The sequence below is a fragment of the Cherax quadricarinatus genome, chromosome 44, assembly GCF_038502225.1.
Source record: "Cherax quadricarinatus isolate ZL_2023a chromosome 44, ASM3850222v1, whole genome shotgun sequence".
Lineage (NCBI taxonomy): Eukaryota > Metazoa > Arthropoda > Malacostraca > Decapoda > Parastacidae > Cherax > Cherax quadricarinatus.
Window position 1 is genome coordinate 19,373,793 of NC_091335.1, and position 24,948 is coordinate 19,398,740.

The 24,948-nt window shown below is 40.0% G+C and overlaps 1 protein-coding gene across 1 annotated transcript in view; it reads right to left on the reverse strand.

Moving 5' to 3' along the window:
- The window catches only part of LOC128697418 (alpha-N-acetylgalactosaminidase), a 214,800-nt gene that overhangs the window by 117,964 nt on the left and 71,888 nt on the right, over positions 1 to 24,948 (reverse strand). Inside the window, exon 3 of the mRNA XM_053789045.2 lies at positions 17,389 to 17,588. The gene's annotated coding sequence lies outside the window, so the exon portion shown is untranslated. The remainder of the gene's footprint in view (positions 1 to 17,388; positions 17,589 to 24,948) is intronic.

Here is a 24,948-nt window from a genome sequence, read left to right on the forward strand (position 1 = left end):
TTGTTTGTTTCATCATTCATATATTATATCAGTTACTTTATTGTACTTCGTTATATCGGTTTTATAGTACCATCTTTACTTCGCTGTATCACCTTTGCTATGTTGTATCACCTTAGCTTTGTTATAACAGTTGCTTTATTGTAGCACCATTATTTGTCACTGTTGTAAAGTGTTGTATGGCCCTAACAGGTTTACAGAATTCTCATATATAAGACATTGTCACCGAAAAATCACGCAAGTGAAATGCTGTGAAACTCTTATACAACACTGGCCAAATTTTAAACACTATATGAGACACGTACATGAATGGGAAAATGTTGTAAAAGCTTGTCACAACTTAAGTTATACCAAATTTGAAATATACGGCAGTGATATGATGCCCGCATCAACTAAAAAAAAGACAACCAGACAGTCCAAGACGAGCTACGAAATAGAACCCACAGGGAAAAAGTAAGTTATTAATATTATATGAATAATATATTATAATTAATAATAATAAATATTAGCATAAATTTTGAATCATTTATGACATCTTCCAAGACGCTGTGCACCACTGATTTCAAATAATTCTTATAGTATGCAGCAACAGCATGGGGATCATATTTTGTGACCCCCATGCTACTGGCAAGACACAGTCGCTCTCACTCAAGAAGTCTCCCTTCAGTCTCCGCTGGAGAGGGGAATTTATATTCTACAAGCGCCACCTCCTTTCTCACAATGCTGTCGTATCGGGTGAAAATCAAGCCTGTGAATGGAGTAATCAATGACCCCTAGAAGCTAGTTTTAGCTACCGCCGTTAGGACCTGCCTGCAGGTCAAATTTACGGCAATCCACTCTCTGAAGGACTCCTTCATTGTTTTCTGCACAGATAACACTGAAGCATCAAAACTAATGGACAGCTCATCATTCAAGACCCTACAAACACGACAAATCACCATATCCCAGTCTCCATTCTTGAAGGCGAAACGATCCATCTTTGTGAAAAGGCTTGACAAGATCGTCAAGTCTCTCTCAACTGAAACACTGAAGGCATCCATCGAGGAACAAAACACTTGGCCCTCGGGAGACATCATCACCAAGAGCCCTAACGCCTCATTAGTGATAAAGTTCACTTTCTCACACATCTCCATGGCTGCCCAAGCTCCGTCTGAAGGACTGGCCATCTCATATTATCACATCCACCCAAGCCATATAGAACCAGCACGCTTCACACACGTCTCCTGAATTCTTGTCCAATGGCCTGACACAATATATTTAAGGACTGGCCAGACACAATATATTTAAGGACTGGCCAGACACAATATATTTAAGGACTGGCCTGACAATATATTTAAGGACTGGCCTGACACAATATATTTAAGGACTGGCCAGACACAATATATTTAAGGACTGGCCTGACACAATATATTTAAGGACTGGCCTGACACAATGTATTTAAGGACTGGCCTGACACAATATATTTAAGGACTGGCCTGACACAATATAGAGAATCATTAACGATTACTTGTTCACGTTCCTGAAAGTAGTTCTTCCATATGTCAGCAGTACATACACTGATAAGATTGTTAGTTTTGTTTGCCTCAGAAAATAAGTTTAGCCACTTTCCTTCATGCACTGCCTAACAGCCGGTTCTAGGCATGGGACGATATTTATTTTTGCCGATATCGATACTCAATTTCAGACCGATTCCATAAAAATTAGCCAATACCGATCCTATCAAAATTGGCCGATACCGATACGTTGGCACATCCTTCTGGTTTTCCTACCCCAGATATTACTGCCCTTACTTTGCTCCTATTAAGATCGAACATTCATTTTCTGAGCCATTACTGAAGTGTGTTCACGAGTGCATACAAGGGTGGTCCTGCGACTCTCACTAACACCCACGCAAACACTTAACACATTCACTTTCTCTCCTCACGCTACAATAAATGAGAAAGTTTTTTTAACCCGTTATTCCCACGTTCATATATACATGCGCTCGTTCAGATACAAGAGAGACCTGGTCACAACGTTCAAGATATCCGAAGAAATTTGCAAGGAGGTGGACTTAGGTAATTCAAAATGGGTAGGACCAGGGCGAGAACACACAGATGGAAGTTATCAAAATGGGAGAGATACAAGAAGGAACTAGAGGTGAAGATGGTAAAAATACACAAGGAGAGAGAGTAAAGGGGAAGGCTAGAGTGATGCAGTAACACGCTAGGCTAGTGGCTACATAAAACACATGCAGTAGGTTAGGTTAGGTAAGGTTCGTCAGGAAACAGGACAAATGTTTCCTGATGCGGGTCTTAGATGATGACCCGCCTTTGGAGCTTTTGGTCATCTGACCGAGGCCTTCCACTGGCTTACCGGTCCACCCCTTTAAAAATTATGGTCATTTATAACCATTGTTATTACACATGCAGTAATTATTAACATTGCTGAATTGAAAAGGCAAGGAGAAATTAGAGAGGTCAGGTGGTAAATAAAATTCTTGTCTCGTTCTTTCTCCACACTCCAGTCAGTGTTTTAAATATTAACTTTATTTTATTATCTATGTTTATAAAAATAACTAGACTAGTACTATAATTTTTATTATATCAATTATTGCATTATGCACCAAAATTGATTTGCAAACATAATGAAGATAACTGAAGAAGGAAGTTGTAAGATTTAAAGAGCTCTTTGATCTGGAAAATTACTCAACACGCTTCATACAGAATATAAACATACATAAGAACATTGAAAGATAAAACAATAAAAAAGTTACTACCATGAACAAAACAAAACACAACACAAACACTATCATACATCAACTTAAAGTTATATAACCGGAGAAACAATGACATTCACAAATACCAGGCAGCGAAACATCATTCCGGCCAAATATGGAATACAGTACAAAACGATTATTATCGGGATTCGCTACTTCACTTTCTCCGAGGTTATGGAAGCTGGCTGTGAGAGTTGTAGATGACGAAGTGGGAAGAGGAACCCGCAGAAAGTGAGATGTGGCCTCAGGCCCAGTGCTTGAAAGTGGAACAATTCTCTAAACCTGTTACAAGACACCTGTAGCTCACCTCTCCTGTTGGGGAGAGGAGGAAGATGCGATAAAGAAGATGGTGGATGGTACTGCACGGGAATGTGAAGGTACTTCTTAACTCGGGTACCTCGTAGTGTAATAGCAGTAGTAGTAGCAGCAGCAACAACAATAACAGCAGTAGCAGTAGTATGTACATTTGGTTCACAACTGGAAGACCGGGGTTCAATCCTAGGCGAGGCAGGACGTATGAGCATAGTGCTTACATTTGTTGCCTCTGTTCCTCTAGCAATAAGTAGATACCCAAATGTTAGTACGATGCTGTGATTCAAAGTCTAGGTCAGCTGGCCCCTAATGCAAATAAGCCATTACTCACCTCATCTACACACAGACAAGACCGCCTGAAACTGATTTCTTGTCCAGGCTGAGGGATTGATCACCTCACAGTTACATCTCCACGACGTCTGCTGTCTTCCCTGTATTCTGACTGAAGAAGCCTGCTGAGCATGCGAAACGTCTCGTCAACAGATGCCAAACTGTTGCATGTGTCTTATTCATCTACTTGTCTTTACTGTATACTATTAATATAACGATACGAATGATAATCGTTTACAATTTAGATGATGTGAAATGTTCCTTAAATATTTCCTTTTGTCTCAAGAACTTCCTTTTGATCATAATAACAAACCTTATATTAGAGTTGAAGCATTCCATCGGACTTGGAAAGTTTTAGCATTGTAGTTATTGCAAGACCGACTAGCTTTGTTTCCCCTCATAGATACGAGTGAATGTCAAATCCAAATTAAAAAGTGGTGCAGGAATTATCCTTGGGAAAGGATTTCATAGTCCTTCAAGACATTAGCTGGTAAAAGGCAGAAAGTTGTGAGAATTGAAAAGACAAACAGACAAAGTTACTTATGTCGTCTTGAACCAACTCTTCCCAGACAATAGTGTCTCACACTGTGCCCAAGAAGATCCAGATGGGAGACGGCCTCAGCAAGTCTCGCTATTCTACCTAGTTCATCCCTTGGCGTGAAGGTAGGCATCTGAAGTGTGGGTAAGGAACTTGTGTGGGAATGGGTATATGGTGTCTGCATGTAAGCATATTTACATTAACTGTAAATACCCAAAGTTCATACATAACTTAATACTACACTGAGGAATAAATACTTGCAGAAAACTATACTGCATTACAGCATATTGTAACATTCTCATACTGTAAACTACTTTCACCAACACTCAATATTATATTCCAATATTATAAATTAAATATTTACTATTGATATAAACAACCAACAAAATACTTTCAAATTGTCCCAATGTAAAATCACCAGATTATAACTTGACTGTAACTTACTATGATCAATTTCTCTAGTATTAAGTAGTCTGTAAGTCATTTAGTCTGCCCATAATGCCATGATATGATAGTGGTTCTCTTTGCACTGTAACTCATTATTGTAACTACAGAATTTCAATGTAAACTTGCTAAGAAATAAAAATTGTATTGTATGCTGGGTTGAGCTTGAGATCTGGTTATACTGTACATAAATGGTTCCAAGAATTAAGTAGTTGTACATACTTGAGTATCTTAACTGTGTTACTCCCTGTCATATCTAATTTTCAATCCACTACACAGAGTTTGCTTCACTACATCTCTCCTTAATGTATTTCATTGGTTTACTCTTCTCACACTGAAGAAATTTTTGAGAATGTGTCTGCGCACGCGCGAGGTAACCGCCGAAAAAGGATACCTAGAGCGGGTTATTGTTTTTTCTTTTTCTTCCTAAAAGGTTTCAGTGCGATAACTTGGGACTGCCTCTTCCGATCGGCTTCACACTTTTAATGCCAATATATCTTAGAGAAAAATTTGTCTTTATTGGGCTGTGTCGGCGCTAATTTGTTAATTTTATTTTAAAATTTATTATTTACAGCGATAATCTGAGAATGACTTATGACTGTATTTAACCTAAATGAAGGTTCAATGCAGTGTTTGTGTAGATGCAAATGTTGAAAATGTTATAAAATGCCAACAAGTTGAAGATTAAGACACATGTGCAACAGTTGGGAATCTTCGACTGATTAAGTTAGGTAAGGTTCATCAGGAAACAGGACAAGTGTTTCCTGACGCGGGTCTTAGATGATGACCCGCCGTTAGAGATTTTGATCATTTGACTGAGGCCTTCCAATGGCTTACCAGTCCACCCCTTTAAAAATTGTGGTCATAGTTATAACCATTTTATGAATGTAGTAACTTTACTGATGAAATGTTTCGCCTACACAGTAGGCTTCTTCAGTCAAATACAGAGGTAGCAGGTATAGTAGTGAAATAAAGATGATTCTAATCAGTCCATCAACCTTGGAGAAAAAGTATTTGAGGTGGTCAGTCCCTCAGCTTCCAGGCTGAGGGACTGACCACCTCAAATACTTTCCCTCTAGAGGCAGAGGAGCTGCAGCTCCTTTGCTTCTAGAGGGAGTTAAACCACAGCTCCTCTGACTCTAGAGAGAGTCGAGCTGCAGCTCCTCTGCAAGTAGAGTTTTGAAGTACAATAGTTTCCTTCGTTCACTGCGGTATAGGGGTTATATGATACGGAGGATACCGCTATGATCACGCAGCAGCCACTAAAACACGTCTAGTTATATCATGAGTGATGCTGGAATATACTACGTGTCAGACCGTCACACCTGAAGCCACTTCAAGTTTTGTCACTGTGTTAAGTTAAAATTGCCACTCAGGATGGTGAGCCAAGCTTTCCCCACTGGCAGGGAAACAACTGTGAGAGAGGGGAGTTCCTGGAATGCAGGAAAATGGCCTGGCAAACTGACTTGACAAGTTAAAATGGACGAACCAACTGAGCTGGCAAGGTAAGATGTCCTCAGCCAAATTTTGCCGGGGAAAGGAGAGGTGAGTGACAGATGTTAGGGTATGGGCGGAGCAGCCTGAAACTATCTTTTCCAGCTGGGTCTTCAGGAGCCAGTTATTCTCTTTTGATAAAAAGTGAGACTAGCGACCGACACGACTGGGGTAACTTTTACCTACTGCTACCCACTAACTTACCACTTGGTAAAAGTGTCAAAATCTGGCTAATCCACTTGCTAAATTTAGATGCCTGGAAGAATCAAACTGGTACCTAGGTCCACCTTTTTTGTTAGACGCACCCAAGTACCCTGTACATGTACACACAATCAGGCAAGTACACACATAAGCACGCGCACAACCACGCGCAAAGGGAATATCAAATAACTGCGTACACATATCACACCTCCTGCATTACAGTAAATGTAACCCACACTGTAGAGCTGATGAATGTTTTATGTGCTAGGTCACTCTGCACTCTTAGCAACAACAAAAAATGGAACGCAAAAATATCAAAGATAAAATTAACAAATAAAAAAAAATACTCTCTGAATAAAACACAACTAAAATAAAGACTATTACGCCAGGTTAAAATAACCAACATCAATTAAAAATCGCATTAAATTGTCATCGTTAACATATGGTCCTATGTTTCCCAAGATCCCCCGCGGGCACCTCCCTATGTTTCCCAAGATCCCCCGCGGGCACCTCCCTATGTTTCCCAAGATCCCCCGCGGGCACCTCCCTAATTATAAAAATCAGACGTAAGTGAAAAGGTAAACTGTTCAACCATGTTTCAGTCAGCTACACGTCACAAGTTACAGAGGCGCAATATACTATAATTCTCTAGCGCCATAAAAACAAACACAGACAAGCAAATAATTTTTGCCACCTCGTTGCCACATTATTTTATTTTATTCTACTTGCTTTCAAATACACGTTTTTACAGGTTTATATAACCTAAATTTAAAATAAAGCCAAAAGTATTTGTAAATTTACAGGAAGCGCTATCTTCATCCGTTTAACTAATGTTTCTAACAGTGATTAAGAGGCTGCAAAAGGAAGGTTTTTAAAGAGGCCTAGCGCGTCGATAGGCATTTTCAAGGGGAGAATTGTCAGGGAAGAAATTCTAAAGGTATTAGCCCAGATTTTTCATTACATAATCTTAAACTCATACAGCGCCTGAAGAAAGTAGTCAAGTTTGTTCCAAAGGGTAAGGTAACTCAAACCTCTTAGATCTAAAAAAAACATCAGTATCAAGGCTCCTCCCTCTCCCTTAAAGGGTCCACGAAGGAAAAAAAAAGTCTAGAAGAAACGCCAAATTATGCAGAGAAAGTGAGTAAAAGAATATCTAAAAATATGCGTGAGAGATAAGCAATAAATGTCATGGGATGTGTTGACCCCCACTAGCCACCCACGTACATGTACGTGTACTTACGTATGCAGTTGTGCGTGCTACCTAGTTGTACGTGCTACCTAACTATGCGTTCTACTTAGTTGTACGTACCTAGTTCTTTCCTGGAGTTCAACCATATATTAATGGTTTACAAAAATAAAAAGAACGATTAGATGCATAAGACACATTAGCAAATCTTGAATTACTTTATTGTGGTCATCTGGAAAAGACCCGGGACAGTACCGGCGAATCTACAACCTTTATTGTGGAGAAGTTTCGCCAACCAGTGGCTTAAGATAAGACAAGATTTCGTTCGGATTTTTAACCCCGGAGGGTTAGCCACCCAGGATAACCCAAGAAAGTCAGTGCGTCATCGAGGACTGTCTAACTTATTTCCATTGGGGTCCTTAATCTTGTCCCCCAGGATGCGACCCACACCAGTCGACTAACACCCAGGTACCTATTTGCTCATGCAGAGAATGAATGGTGGAAGACGTGAAGAGGAATCTTGGTACAGAGAATTCTTCTACAATTTCAACGTTTGCTTAACCATTGGCATGATTTACTTGCATGAGTGAGATTTGCCCACTTGTGACGCCACCTCCAACTGCTTCACCTCATTTATTTCTAGTATACAAGTCTCTGTGCTAGTGCTTCTACTTCAGAGTTATCAAGACTAAGGAACTGACCACTTCAAATTACCTATTCACGTCATCCACTGTTTATTCTCTGTATTTGACTGATAAAGTTAATGGCAGGCGAAATGTCTCAACAATAAAGATACCCAAATATTACATATATTTTATTCATCTAGTATAACTGTAGTTCCTGGGCCCCTTTATCATTTAAAATCGTTCTTATTATTTCTTGCTAATTCAAAACAAAATCACTTTATATACAATACACTGCGGACTTGCTATTGCAAGATACTATGCAACACAGATGACAGTCATGTGTATATTATATTCAAGGGAAATTGCTAAACTTGTAGGATTCGTGTAAGGAATTGGAGCTAATCAACTTGATTCAAGGGAAGCGTAGCTCCCATTCATCGGATCACGAGCCCTTCACAGGTATTAAGGTACCCCACTGAAGGGCGTGAGTAGAGAGCGTGATCAAGTTGTGTGTCAGCGTCTTGCAACGCTGAAGACGTCTTCAACTACACCAGGTTTCTATGCGACGCCGCCTTCCACTACACCAGTTTTGTATACAACGCCGCCTTCCACTACACCAGTTTTGTATACAACGCCGCCTTCCACTACACCAGTTTTGTATACAACGCCGCCTTCCACTACACCAGTTTTGTATACAACGCCGCCTTCCACTACACCAGTTTTCTAAAGTGTTTAGAGATGCATCTACTTCTGAACAATCTAAGGCAAAATAAAATTTGTTATTCTATGTTAAGCTACATCACACTGAATGTATCTCCTGCGACAAATTGTAAAATAGTTGAAAGTGTTATGTAGGCAAATTTAAGGACTATCTTTTAAGAACTTGAACAAAGAATCAGTCAGAAGAAAGTACACCTATATATGTGTAAAACCATAATAAGTGTGTCAAGAGGGAAGTCTAATCTGGGGGGGGGGGGAGAGCCACCGAGACGACGATCTTGAAACAATATCCATCTCCAAGTAACCAACAGAGAGCCTTTATATAATCAACCACAAACTTAAGAGGTAAAACAAACACAAGCGACAAGATTTTTTTCTCTGGACCTGGGAAAACGTTGCGAGAAAATGTTTAAGATGAACTTCAAGAATTATTCTTCAGCTCTACACATTGCTACAACTTCATTTGGATTATGCTGCTGCACAGTTCTTGTCTCCAGACTACAAACTAAATTAAATTTATTAAATAAACATACATGGTAAGATTAATCCACTGCATAAGGAATCTTTCCAATGAACAATGAGAGCGCCAAACCTACACTTTCTTGAAAGACTCAGTGAAAGGGAACTAAAAAAATCATAATAACACGACTGCAAACAAATCACAGAACGGGTTGTGCTCGAACCCACGGCAAGCAATCCCTGAAATTTGCGAGCTTTAGAAGTCGCTTGCCACGGGTTCAAGCCTCACCCGTTCTATGATTTGACATGAATTCAAATTCAAAGTTTATTCTCTATAAGGATTACAATGCTGAATTTACAGAATTTGGTTATTGTGTGGTTTACATGTAGTTAAATAATGATTACAGAGTGTACCACTAGAACACCTGGCATGGCTAGGTGAAAATATGACTGAAGTGTATACAAGTGTAAGACAGGTATAAAAGACACAGAGTGCAGAAAATATTTAATTAAGAATAACTAAACAAACTGTATTATTAAATTTTGATAAATTCAGATTTAGAAAGGATACAAGACAAGTGCTGCTTTGTGTTAGGTACAAGGACACAACTGCGACTAATGCGACATTTTATTGTGGCATTAGTTGTACCTGTGCTGTTTTACCAAACATATTGTCGGTAATTTCACCAACATAATCTGAAAGTAGTTTAAAAAAACAGGTTGGACAAATCTGAGCGATAGAGGTGTGGTTCGAGAAAGCTCTTCCAGCAAGGAGACAAAACTTAGGTATGATATAATTACAACTTGCATGATACTTGGAAATGTAGAAGCAACTACATATATGGAGTCAAGACTACATGCAACTCAAGAGGTTAAGAGGCTGGTTCCAGGAGCCGTAAGTCAACCGATACAAGCTTAAATAAGTCTCATCGCCACGAACACAAACAGCTCACCAATTCGCACAGGTACTGCTGAGAGTACATGATGAACATTAAGTTTCATGTATCTGCCCACACCCATACTGGAGTACACCCTCCCCCCCCCACAGGTGCGTACACGAACACCGGTACGTTCACGAACAAACTAGTAAGTATACGAAAACACACCAATACACAACAGTACATACACGAACATACTGGTTACACACTCAACTACTGGTCTACAACCAAAAGCTACAACATCGCCCTCAACCCCTTCAGCACTAAGGTTGGTATTTAATATTAATATTATATAAAAAAATAAACATGGTAGTCGACCCGACAGAACCAAAACATTATTGTCACCACACTTTACTTCTTTGTAAAGGTTACAATGTGTAATTACAATATTGGTTTGCTAAGTACCAAGAAAGCCACTATCATGCCGGGGCATATAGGGCAGACTAATCCATTACCTCATTTACGGCGCCAATCTCACAACACAACCATCGCATTAATAAATTATGTCATCCTTGATATATAAATGTGGCTAAAACGGTTCTGAGAGCATGTCAGATAGCAATGAAGAAAAAAATATAAACTGTCTCCCTCCCTCCAGAAATTCTGAAGTGAACAGCAGTTCACCTAGAGGTATTTCATTAATGTATGCAATAAGAACACAGTAAACAGGTGATATCACAACATGCAAAATAACAACAGTGGAAAGGTAGTGAATTTCCAAGCACTTTCCTGATTTCTCACATTATCAAGGAACTCTAAAAATAACAGGACAGCAGAAGACTTCTAAGGATCAGATATCACCTCACATATGACCTCACACATGTATGTGAAGCGGTAAACCCAACTGAGTCACTCAACTCAGCAGAAGAGAGATTTAAAGTGTGTTTTTACCTACGAGATAACGCGACGCTCGTGGTAATAAAAAATAATTACTAACCTACATTATAACACCCAAGGTAAACGTAAAATAAACTACTCTCGCAGACACACAACTAATAAATATTATGATTTAATGTAACTCACAAGAGTTAAAAAAAAAAAAACATTAATACCAAAACACTCCCCTAAAAATTCTACGAGAACCATCCCGGAATTGTAAAAGGTACAACTAAACCAGGAAGACTGATTATTATTTTAATCAAAGGGGAAGCGCTAAACCAGTAAGATTATACAGCACTTGGGGGGGGGGGATGTTTACCTGGACCTGGAGGAAGGTACGATGTGCATGGTATGGTAGGATGTGGAAGGTATTCAGGTTTAATTCAGGGAACTGGAGCACAGATCCAATTCCCTAGATCAAGAGCCCCTCGCCAGCGTCAAGGAACCTTCCTTGAGGGTTCCAGGAAGACTGAAGCCAGCAAGGAATGGTGGAGGCTCGATCCTCTGTCCTTAACTCTCGAGACAGACACTTTGGAGAGGGTTTGCCCTCTTATCGTTTTTATTTTGCCCCTGATATTGAGTGTGTGATAACCAATCTTCCCTAATATATGAAGGAGACACTACCTCTTATGTTCTCACAAAGGATGTTTACCATTCACATTAGCTGTCAAGAAGTACACTATTTTGTCTTCAGAATGAACATTATTACTAATTTTAAATTGTGGCCTCCTGTTCCAGTTGACTACATTATTATATTCATGGGGAAGTACTAAACCCGTAAGGGCCCTACATGGTTACAAAACCACCTTCCTTCTCTCTCTCTCCCTCTCTCTCTTCTTTTATTAATTTATATATGGCTCATCAAGTTTTTCCCTCCTGTCTTCAGGTACATACATCATTTTGTTGAATTTTGCACTACAGTTTATTTGATATCTTTATTTTTCATTTTGTCTATTTTTTCGGGTAAGAAGACAGTACTAGAGCCGTATATTGCAATGTTTAGGCAACACTGTCAACTCTTAGTCTTCACGTTGCATTCTCACAACGGAGCTATTCTGTTCTCTGCTGTGTAAACTACTATCTTCTGGTGAAGCCTCAAAACACACTACTATCTTCTGGTGAAGCCTCAAAACACAAGTGATTCACAAATATACAGGTTAATGAAGGAGATGTACATGAAGTATATCACACAGCGTGGTAATGACACCAACCATGACCACCAGTGTAACAATGACACAAACATGACCAACACAGTGGTAATGACACCTTGAATAACACTGTCGTAATAACACAAGCGATGACCAACACATAGGTTATACCCCCCCCCTCCCCCATGACACACACATCTGGAAACATGTTATTCATAGTCATAAAAAATCTTTTATTACGTGGTTAATTATCCATGACACGGAGTTTAGTTACCTAGCTGTGTGTAGCATTGAGCTGCAACTTTTAAACAAATTTCTTAACTCTTGGAACACTAGTTGATGCTCTCGTATCTAATGATTGCCCTATCTTCCACCTGTCTCTTGTACAGTGGTTTTCCAAGTAGCCCACAGCGGGCTATGAAATACTGAAAATTTGCCTAAGAGCTTAAAAATATATTAATAATGGGAGTTGAAAATTAACCACCCGAAAAAGCCAAGTTTGAGCTTTAAGAAAATTTGCTTCAAAGTTTTAATTCTTACTGACAAGGGCGAGTAACGCTACTACTACCTCAGAGATGGAGATATTCATTGGTTCACACTGGGACGTGGACAACAGAACCCATCCCATTGGCTACTCTGAAAGACCACATTTTTGCCATCTCACACTACAGCTAGGCTTCGTTTTGCTGCTGGAAGACTAATTTGCTATTACTGAAATAATAGAATTTTACAATACAATGAAAGGGCAAACGAGTTGCATTTAGTGTATGTGATGCTTCTAACCGTCTCATTTTCAATGTTATTATTTATTTTGGCAAAAAATAGCTTTTTTTGATAGTGTATGCTCATACCTGACATGGTAGTCATTTCTAGAATTTAAGGGTGAAGATTGTGTTGGTTTTGTCTGAAGTATAAAGTAAGAACATATTTTGTCTTTTAGTAACTAAATTAACGATTTAGTTCTAGGTAACTAAAGATTTAGTTATAACCAGAAGAATGGATGCGGTTCAAACTGAGGCCTTAGTGTGTGGCAGGCCCTGCACTCTACCAGTGAGACATGGACGTTACAGCAGTATTTCACAACAAGCATCTCTGTGACAAGGTTGCATCAGCTGACACCAACTATGATGCTACTGTCTCATCTAACATGGCTCGCTGGACCTCGATCTGATTGCCCGTCCACTATTTGCGTTATTCATTACCAATCTTCCATTATAACTTATCTTGTTTTATAGACAATATGGCTTCGAGGAACATGAGAATAGATGTACCAAGAAAGCTTTGGAGTGAGGGATGAGACAATAGTATTCAAGGCAGTGGCAGATGATGCAAGCTTGTCGGTGAAGTGCTAGTTGTAAAATCACCCTATTGTAACCTCCGTAGCACAACCAAGACCTCGGTTCAAATCCCCGCCTATTCTTTTCAGTCTGAAGTTATCACATGCACATGTGATAACTTGAGACTGGGTCTCTTGTTTCCATCTGTTTGTGAAGATAGGAGTCTTGGCTGTTAACGCCCTACTTCTGTCAGGGAATTCAAGCCTCCATGGAGACTACTTGGTGAATTTTCCCATGAAAGCTGACCTTTAGCCAAAGGTTATGGGGGATGGGGGGTAGGACTTTATAAGTTCAGGGATAATGGTTATAATTATAACGTTGATTTTTAAAGAGGTGGACAGGTAAGCCAGAGGAAGGACTCGGTCAGGTGACCAAAAGCTCCAGTGGCGGGTCATAAGAACATAAGAACATAAGAAAGGAGGAACACTGCAGGAGGCCTGCTGGCCCATACTAGGCAGGTCCTTTACATGACTAAGACCCGCGTCAGTAAAGACTTGTCCTGTTTCCAGACGAATCTTACCTATTTTAACCTAGCTAAGAGGACTTTGTGAGGAGCCTTGGTCGGAAGCGATTTGGAGGCCTCCTTGTGGAGACCTGACGGCCAGACTGTCGAGGAGAGCTGAGGCTCTCTGTGTGGTCTTCGGACCTGGTGACAGTAGTCTGGCTGGTCTACTAGGAGTGATCTAAGGGCTCCATGCTGCAAGTATATAATCTATTTCGTCAACTAATTGTGTTCCCCTATCTCAATTATCTTGTATCTTCCCAGTTACCTTGTTATCAGATCACTTGAGCAAAGTGCTCAAGTGCATTGTTGTAATAAATAAATATTAATAAACTGTAACTGAGTGGAATATAGTACTCGCTCTCCCCATCGTTAATCTGTTTTTCTTAATAATATTAAATATTACTTAAGTGATAAGGGAAAAGTTAAGTGGAACTGAGTCAAGGTCACAATACTGTGTAATAAGGCGAGATAGTGTCCTCACTGTCTCATAACTCATTACTTAACTCATTACTTATACTTACCATACTCAGGGTAAGAAAGGTCTATCTTTGTCGTCCACATATCTCTCATATATACATATATACACACTTGTATAATTTATTTCACGGTTATTTTTATTTTTTGGTACAAAATTTTTTTACAATCCTTTAAAATATTTAGTTTTTAAAAAATCCAATTTGATCAAATTTGAGAAAAATTGGCACCCATGCAGCACAAAATTAAAATAAAAATACTTAAATTAAAATACACCAGCATTTTCGGTTTGAAGCCGATCAGAAAAGATATTTTATAATTATTACGTGGCAAACAATTAACCTAATAAAACTGTCATACTGAAATTTACACAGCTTAAAGTGAGTGAAAAGCTTTGCTTTTCACTCACTTTAAGCTGTGTAAATAGTAAAGTTTGAAGTCGATCAGATAAGGCATTCTCCAGTAATTAATTCTGGTTCTAAAGATTCGAAGTTTTTTTAGCAATTTGCAACTGGAAGTTACTTGAACTAAACTTATGGAGTATCTTACGTCTTAGAGAATATATCCTTAATAACATTTAAGCTAATCAAAATCAGCATTCTTTAGTTATTGAATAAAAATATCACTGTTTATTAATTAAATTGGCAAATGTGCCCCCCCCCCCAGTAACAGCGTGAGCCTTGTGTTCAGGAAACTACACCATTGGTTACAGTTTGAAGCCGATCAGACGAGTCATTCTCCAGCTAAGGTACGGATTCCAAGTTTTTTTTATTATTTTGCTCCGTCAACAAGCTGCTGCACGCAAACAAAACTGCACGAGTATTATCCTGGCCTTAAAATACATTAGCCATTAAATATTGAAGTCGTTCAGAAGAGGTAAACTGAAATTTATTTAGCTTGATATGATACAAATAAAAATGTCACGCTATTTTACACAAAATGGGCAAATCTGGACCTACTTGTGCTTCACTCTCCTCCATCATGAGTCAGGAGCCGATATTTTTAATGTTTGAGAGTTTCGGAAATTATGAGAGCCATTCCAGGATACTTTGATCATAGGGCAAAATAAAATCCAAAAGTTGGAGGAAGAAAATAAAGCAAAAATCAGGCAACTTTTAAAAATCCTCCCTTCGGGGATACCTAACAACATTCCGGAGGTGCTTAACCAAGACAGAACTCGGTAATGGATTCAAGTTTGGCAAATTTTAGAAATAAAGAGAAGTACTTGTTTGGCAATAGAATGGAACAAACTTTCAGGTAGTGTCATTAAGGAGAGAACACTGTGTAACTTTATAGGTTGGATAAGTATATGAGTGGGTGTGAGTAGACCTGCCTAGAATGGGCCAATAAACCTACTGCAGTGTTTCTTTATTCTTATGTTTCTATTTTCTTATATTACTGGGTATCAACTGCAGAACTTCGATGTCATGTGGGAGACTAAAGAAACTAGGAAGTGCTTTCAGAAACCAATAAATAATCCGGGATTCTTCATGGTACTATACACAGCGTATGTCAAGGTATACTTCGAGTAAGCACCACGAGCATAATGCTCATACGTAGTCAAAAGTATACAGAAGCTGGAGAAGGTCCCGAGGTCTTAGACTAGTCTTGGGGATGAAGGCAATGATATAAAGGAAGAAAATAAATATACTCAGCCACCTTGAACGCGATGATGGGGGGTTGGGAAATTATTACATCATATTATCAGGAACTGAAAAGCTTTGTTAGAAGACTGAAATGTGCCGAACAGGTACAAGGTGGCACCGATGAAACCTTGACATAGTTAAGCCACTGAAACGTTAGAAAATACTCGAGTTTACAAAAGACAAATGAAATACAAGCAAGGAAAACAAATTAGGTAATACAGTCGGTAGAGACATGTTTACCAAACAAGAAGAAATATTAAAAAAAAAAAAAATCTGGGCCATAACGAATGTTTTCAAGAATTTCTGAAGGAAAGTATCGAATTATTGAACTTCTGATATCTCATCCATGTATCGCTGCAATCAGGTGTTGTTATTTTGCGTAAATGGTTTAGAAGACCGACAAGATAAATGAGACACTTATGCAACACTTGGGAATCTTTATTTTCACCAACCAGTGGCTTCTTCAGTCCAATGAAGAGAAATGGTGAGAGATAAAGATGAGTTTAAGGGTGAAGGACTGATTATCTCAAACTCCTCATCTTTCTGTACTGGACTGAAGAAGCCAGTGGCTGGGGAAACGTTTCCAAAATAAAGATTCCCAAGTGTCTCATTCATCAAGGTGTTATGGCGGAAATGCGAAAGATGGCTAAAGATATTCCTATCTACAAAATGAGAGACAAGTCCCTACCATCAAATTACCACCCAAACAACCTAAGCGTTAAATTAACCGTGGTTAAATTATTGAAATTAATAATAGTGATAAACTTAGTAGCCACCATGATGAACACGAATTCTCAAGATGTATTGTATTATTTAAAAAGAAGCGCTAAACCTACAAGTCATACAGCAAGATGTATAGTAGTAGGATACCGTCAGGAACCCCAGTAAACACAAATCGTTGATTACGAATTATAGAGCACAAACACAGGTTAGGTTAGGTAAGGTTTGTCAGGAAACAGGACAAGTATTTCCTGACGCGGGTTTTAGTCATATGATGACCCGCAGCTGGAGCTTTCGGTCATCTGACTGAGGCCTTCCGCTAGCTTACTGGTCCACCACTTTAAAATTTATGGTCATACATATAATCATTAGATAATTAGGTTCACACAAACACAAACATGACAGCACCCGTATATAGCTGTGAATGTGCTGCTTATGTGAACCTTGTGCCGGTACAATACCACACAGTAGACGGTATGTAGTTCTTTGCGTTTAGAGCAGTCTGCTCACAACCAATAGATCCTCAAGGGTAATCATGGATAGGAAGACGTATGAATACACATCTCACTTTCTTCGCATGCTCACTTAGCATCCTGTGGCTCTGAAATGAGCGGAGTCGAGATAACAGCTCTCGTAAATGCAAGAGATCAGATTTTTTTTGATCTTTAGTACTCACTTATATGTTCTTGTTGAAGTGTGTAGCAGACGTGGAAGTGTTGGTGCTGTAGTAACACTGCTGTGGCGCTTACTCACACCACCATGAATGACACTAGTGCAAGTGACACTTAAGCGTCTGACACTGATGGTGGGAGTAGCTGGTGATGAAGCGGTGGCGGGGGGAGAGCAGAACACAGCTTACATCTACAACACACTGATCTGCAACACAAGACCACAGTCTATATTAATGCAATAATTGTGGTATACATTAATTTAAAATATTAATAAAATAATAATTACTAAGGGTCGTGGTTGTGTGTGATAGGAACAAAAAGATAGCAAGTCACTGTCACCAGTATCTAGGACCTAACATTTGTCACACAACCATTACACTCCTCTTTCCTTCTTCCCCAGTATTTGTGACTTTTTTCATTCCCAGAAAGGTAAACGACTGCCAACACAGGCGGAGCTACACACTGTTCCCCTTAAAGGATCAAACCTGATTGCCTCTCATTCCCCGTATGTTCTACGATCCCTACGGGTTCGACGTTTTCCAGTGATGATAATCCTGGCTTGCATGGCCACTTCATAAGTTTGACTGTTCCTATAGCTAAAAATGGGTAAATACAACCCCTGTCTGGAGCAGTCTTCTAATGAAGAATTTAAAGAAACCAAAAAGTCCAAGGATCAGAAAAAAATGGACACTGATTCTTATGCAAACGGACAGGCTGGAAATGCATTTGAACCTCTGCAAGGTACATGATTAGTGTACTTGTCATAGGGATCTGAACCTGTGTATCGTTGCTTACTGACGTGAAACTCTAAGAGCGGGAGAGGATCTAGACATTCTGCGTGAAAACTGGAAAGTTGTCAAATCAGTTATTGCTGGAGTTTAGCACAGAAGTGGAAAAGGTCATGCATAGTGGAATGGAGTATAGTTTGCGACGGAAAACACTGCAATCGTAATATGAGAAAGCTCCAGGAGTGAGCATCAAACTGAATGTATATCCAGAGGTACACTATAAGCCACTGAAACATCGGCAGCATGAGAGGTTAATAAATTTCTGAGAAACTTTTAGAAACTTCAAAAAATTATCATGTAAAACACTGTGAGGACAAACTTGATAAAAATGAATCCTGTACAGAGTTGTCTAAAATGACGCCTTACTCTCAAATAAGTCTTTATACCCCTACCCATTAAAGTGTGTAGTACCAGCATGAAGCCTATACCTGATAAAGAATTTTGAAATATAAAGCTCAGGTTTGCGTTTTAGATGTGGGGCATTACAGCCTTGACAGATATAAAGATCAAGAAGAAAATTATTATTAAATACAAGATAACTGGAGGATCGAAGAGAATGTGATAAACCAGTGGGATAAGGTACGTTAGTATGAATGGATGTTTAAAAATAGAAATATTGCAATATATATTCTCAGACTCTGGGTGGATTATATTATTCAAGGGGAAGCACTAAACCCACAGGGGTTAGTGCTTCATATAGCGCCTGAGAAAACGAGGCAATCAGGGGAGGGTAATTCCTTAGATAAAGGACTCTGCACCAACTTTAAGACAACGCTTCGGTGAATGTAAACCTATAGTGACACAAGACATCACTAGCCATGCAGACTAAGTTACTCATATCATCCACAGGCAGCCATTTCTCAGGCGCTGTACGATTCATACAGGTTCAATGCTTCCCCATGAATAGGTAATTTGTTGGAGGTGGTAAATCACATCAATGGTGTGTGCCAATAACTCACTACAGTTGTGACCGGGTGTGGAAGTGTGAATTGCTCATTACACTATAATTTGTTCATGATTGTAGCCATGTATAAACGTAAGTAACCATTCTTACAGGATTCAATACCTTTGTAACTTGTGAGTTCATTACCTTTGTACCTAGTTCAGCTATCAAAACTTTGGGGGCCCAGTCCCTGGACCCATTACGTACCTCTGTAATCTGTAAATACCTTTGTAACTTGTCATGATTGTGACCAGACCTACCTGGAGTTCATTACCTTTGTAAATTGTGAGTTCATTACCTTTGTAAATTGTGAATTCATTATCTCTGTAACTTGCTCAGCTATCAAAACTTTGGAGTCCAGTCCCTGGACCAATTATGTACCTCTGTAATCTTTTGACTACCGCCCACAGGATGGGTATGGGGCGCATAATAAACATATTAAACTAAACTAAACTGTGTGCAAAGAACAACACAGTTTATATACAGGATGAAGGTGTGGGCGTAATGGGGGTGGGATTGACAGCTGCACCAACCAGGCTGTACACTTTAGTCTACAGTATCACACAATCTGCCTACACAACCACCCCTTAACCTGTACCTATCGTACAACCCCCTACACCCATATCCACAAACCCTACCCTGCCCTGCCCTGCCCTGCCCTGCCCACCCTCCCTCCACTAACACCTTCTACCACACTGTCACTCACACCTACCCTCTCTCACCCACTCACCGGCCCCACCACTAGTGCTAGGCGGTAAGTTTATTCTGGTATACACAAATACAGTTACATAGATTATCATACATAGCAGCATATGTGTAAAGTGCCTAGGATAACCCAAAAAAGTCAGACAGTGATTAATTTCCATTGGGGTACTATGATTTCCGTTATCTAGTAACCATTTTTATTTGATTTTGCAAGATTGTTCACAATATGAGTACACCAAGCTTCAGTGACACCTGAAATGTTGTCTATATTAGGAAGCGGAGAAGAGAGAAAACGAGAAAGAACTAGAGAAAAAAGTGAGCGAGCGTGAAACCGTGTTCGAATGTGAGAGAGTGCAAGATCAAGTACTTTTTTATTATTACCAAGATATAAATTGTGCAAGACAGGTATACAATACCGACAAGATGAAAGTTAAGACACTTGTGCAACATCTGGTTATCTTTATTGTAGACGTTTCGCCATCCAGTGGCTTTATCAATACAGATTCTTGGACATAATTAGAAAACAGAAGAACATTATATACAAAAGATGAGGTAATCAGTCCCTCAGACTTGGAGGTGGTGTTTGCAGCACCGTGGTTGTGGAGATTCTGAAGCAGAGGTAAGGAGACTGGCGCTTATATAGGCGTCAGTGAAGAGGGACATGTAGCAGACGAGGGCATAGTCACTGGTAGGCGGGATTCCCCAGTGGAAGTAGGTCCACCTCCAAGGCTGAGGGACTGATTACCTCATCTTTTGTATATAGTTCTTCTGTTTTCTAATTATGTCCAAGAATCTTTATTGATAAAGCCACTGGATGGCGAAACGTCTACAATAAAGATAACCAGATGTTGCACAAGTGTCTTAAGATAAAAATTGTAATAAAGTTGGTAGAATTACCGACAATATGTAAAGTAAAAGGACACAAGTGCAACTAATGTGACATTTTATTGTGGCAACGTTTCGCTCTCCAGGAGCTTTATCAAGCCATTACAAACAATATATGGACACAGAGGGTATATATAGGCTCAGAGTGAGGTACAATACTAGTGAGGTACCATTTCGATGTTCACTAGTGGTAGTAGTAGTAGTAATACAATATGGTAGAGCAATTAATTCGTACATGAGTACGAATTAAAGCGTTTATATCCTTTTTATTTAAAACCAATACAGTTTAACATAAAAATAAAGAAACAGTATGGGTCTCAATCAAATTAACTGACAAACGGCTTGCACCTATATGCTCGCAAGATATTGCTGCCAAACATACAACAAGAACTTACGGCAAGAACATAGCTAAAAAAAAAAAAACTGTCACAGGGTCATGAATTGACATATACACATTCATTGATGCAAAACCTTACATATATATAAGTTGTACATATAACATGACATCTGACAAAGGCTCAATACACTTGAACATAAAATATACAGAGATGTTATATCAGTTAAATCCCATCCTTCGCATTAATCAAAAAACCAAAACCTAACATCATAATCTTACTAGAACATCTACATACGTATCCCTAACAATACAGCTTTACATATACCAACATACGAATAAACAGAAAAAAAAAGCTTAGAACACAAAAACTGAAGCGCAATACTGCTACAATAAACCCATATACAAACTCTCAGACACAAATGGACTACGTCACTAAACTGTCTAGATATGTCTGTATACCATACAGACTAAAACTTAACATCAAGAACTTAGCATGACACCAAACCGGTATCAGGGTACAGACCATAATTATAAACTTTAAAAAGAATCGAATCATACATATATAAAGTATTACATAACGTCTGACCCATGACAAAGGCTCAATACAATAGAAAGGGATATATATATATATATATATATATATATATATATATATATATATATATATATACACACACACACACACACAATCAGTGAAGAGGCGGGGCCAGGAGCTATGACTCGACCCCTGCAACCACAAATAGGTGAGTACACACACGTACACACAAAATGTTTCACAAAATCACATTAATCAGATGCACTGTATGCACAAAGCAAAACAGTATATAAGTATATCTCATCATGCAAAAACCCAGCACGTAACATAAATACAAACTAAAACACACTTCATGTCGCAAAAAACTTATTTCTCAAGAATCGTGTCATACAAGACTGATACACATCAAAATAATACATAAAAAAATCTACTATATTATACCTACATTCTGAAAAGTGTTATATCTATCATAACGAGACCTTGAGCTCTACATCCACACTTGGATGCCATAAAGTCTCAATGAAAACCAGGAAACCATTCCAAACCCACATTCACAACACTCTCACGACCCCCCCCCCAAGGAGGCGAGCCCGCTGGGACCCCCTGACTCCCTCCAACCTATGAAAACCCCTTCACTCACTCATTATCAATTACAGATTTACGAGAATCCCTAACGTTAGCATTCTATACCCCTCTGAGAAAGCCTGGTCCCACCTCCTCCCATACAAATCTGTTACGACACATCGTACGATAGAACGTTACCGCAAGAACCTTCCTTCTCTCTTCGCTATCCCCTCTCCCCCTCATCACCCACGACATATATATATAATCTACCATGATATAATCTAAAGCTCTTATGACACCCTCGTCTAACCCACCCATATCTAGACTTAAAGCACGCAAAACCGACACCCCACGGCCACCCACCCTCTGTACCAACCTACTTAACCAGCACCTAACCTCCTCTAGCCCTTCACAAAAGTAAACTACATGGAACGCTGTCTCATCCCCTCCACAGATACCACACCCCCCACCCTCTACAACCTGTCTGTTTCGTAGTATCTCACCAGACGGAAGGATCCCATGCAGAAAACGAAACATCACCTCACGCGCCCGAGGGTTTAACTTCATTTTACTAAATCTAAACCAAATACTCTTCCACGCATACATGGGGAACAAACCCTCAACTGGGACAACGCACCTACCTACAAGTAACCTACACAAAACCCTTATACGAACCTTTCTCAGTTCCCTAACCAACATCACAGCCCTCAAAACGATTTCGCATTCCCTCAACTCCATTCCTCGATACCACATACCCAGCCTGTCGTGTATCCTTCCCAACTGCCCCGCGTTCACACCCTCACGCAACACTTCCCATTTAATAAACACACATTTAGCCCTCCGTCTCAAATCCATCAACCCCAACCCACCCTGACTTACAGGTAACATTACAACTTCCCTCCGTAACCAATCACAACGTGAACCCCACAAAAATTTGTACACCCGTCTTAGAATCCCTGCAATCGCTGTCCCTGTAATTGGGGACACAGCTGCAACATGCCAAATCTTACTATACAGTAAAATGTTTACGACTATCACTCCTGTATAAGAGTTAGGTGCTGGGGTCTCAGAACACCTAGACGCCCCACGATCTTTCCAATAACCTATCCGAGTTTTCCTCCCGCGCCACAACCATGTCATCCTTATAAATAATACCACAAATCTTTAAAGACACTGCCCATTCTTTAACAACATTACATCTCCCCCCCACACCCCCCACCCAAGAACCCAACCCCATGCACCTTGACTTCGCACTATTTACCTGCATACCCGTGGCACTTCCAAATAATTGCACAACCTCGTCCAACACTCCCATTGACATCCCTTCACGAATGAGAACAGTGGTGTCGTCAACATATCCAATTAAACCCGGCCAGGCCCTCCCACCCCCCACACTTCCCTCACATGGCGTACATAAGCTGCGGTCAACCATTCTATAAAAGGGGTCCTGGAAACACGCAAACAATATTTGGGACATGGGGCATCCCTGTCTAAGGCCTCTACCCATTGCAATTTCCCTCCCCATACACCCATTAATCTGTATCCTCATTTTCGCCCCCTTGTACAACGTATTTACCCACTCGACTATTTCCTCCCCAAAACCCTGTCTCCTAAGTATAACCTGCAAAGCTCCCCTTTCCACTCTATCATATGCTCCCTGCCAATCTAGAGCCAACAAAGCTGCCCCTCCACCCCCACCCTTAGCTTCCACAAAACTTCTCAGTATCCCATGTCCTTCAATCATCGACCTTCCCGGCAACCCAAACTGAGATTTTGACACCACCCTTCCCACAACACATTTGAACCTATTACCTAAAATTTTTGCAAACACCTTATAGTCTGCACACATCAGTGATATGGCTCGGTACTCCCGAAGGGTGGGCTGCCCCTTGACCTTCGGGACCAACACTACAACTGCTGTTACCTGCTTCTCCCCCAACTTACCCTTCTCCTTCATACGATTAAATAACCTAACTATAAATCCCCTTATTAACGTCCAATGTTGTAAATAAAATTCTACCGGGAGACCGTCAATACCCGGCGCTTTCCCCTTCCTCATTCCCCTTAAGGCATTCTCTATTTCCTCTGCCGTAATAGTCCCACCCAAAGCCTTTCTATCACTATTTCCTAAATTACACGTCACATACGTACACACCTTGTCCAATGCCACGTCACCCCCTCCCCCACTGTTCCAGTACTTCTCGTACCAAGCCTCCGCATACGCACACATCCCCTTCGTGGTTCGTATCTCCTGCCCTGCTCTATAATTCCCAACCATCTCCATTACCTCTAAACATGGGATAGCTGTCACCGCCTGCCTTTGCTTTTGATGCCGCAAAACACACGCTGACGGCTTGTCGCCCCAAAGCACTTCTTCCACCCCTGCCTGCACCCTTACAGCTTGAAACCTTTCATTTTGCAACACCCTCAACCTCCCCTTTATTTCAGCTATTTCATCCATAGGAAAATTATTCCCACCCACCCCCCGCCCATAGCAACCTCTTAACCTATCCTCTAAATAGTTAGCCAGTCCATATTTTAAATTATTAATACGTTTTCCTTCTCTCACATAAAACTTTCTAATCCTTTCCTTTGCAACACTATCCCACCATGTCACAATGTCATCCACTCCCTGTTCTTCCACACTAAGCTCCCTCCATAGGACTGAAAACCCCTCCAACCCCTCCTCATCACCTAACACACTTATATTTAATTTCCAATAACTTCTATATATGTCCGCGAGCGTCCCCCACCCAACCTCCACCACCACTGCCCTATGATCTGACATTGTAGCCTCAACAGTACTGA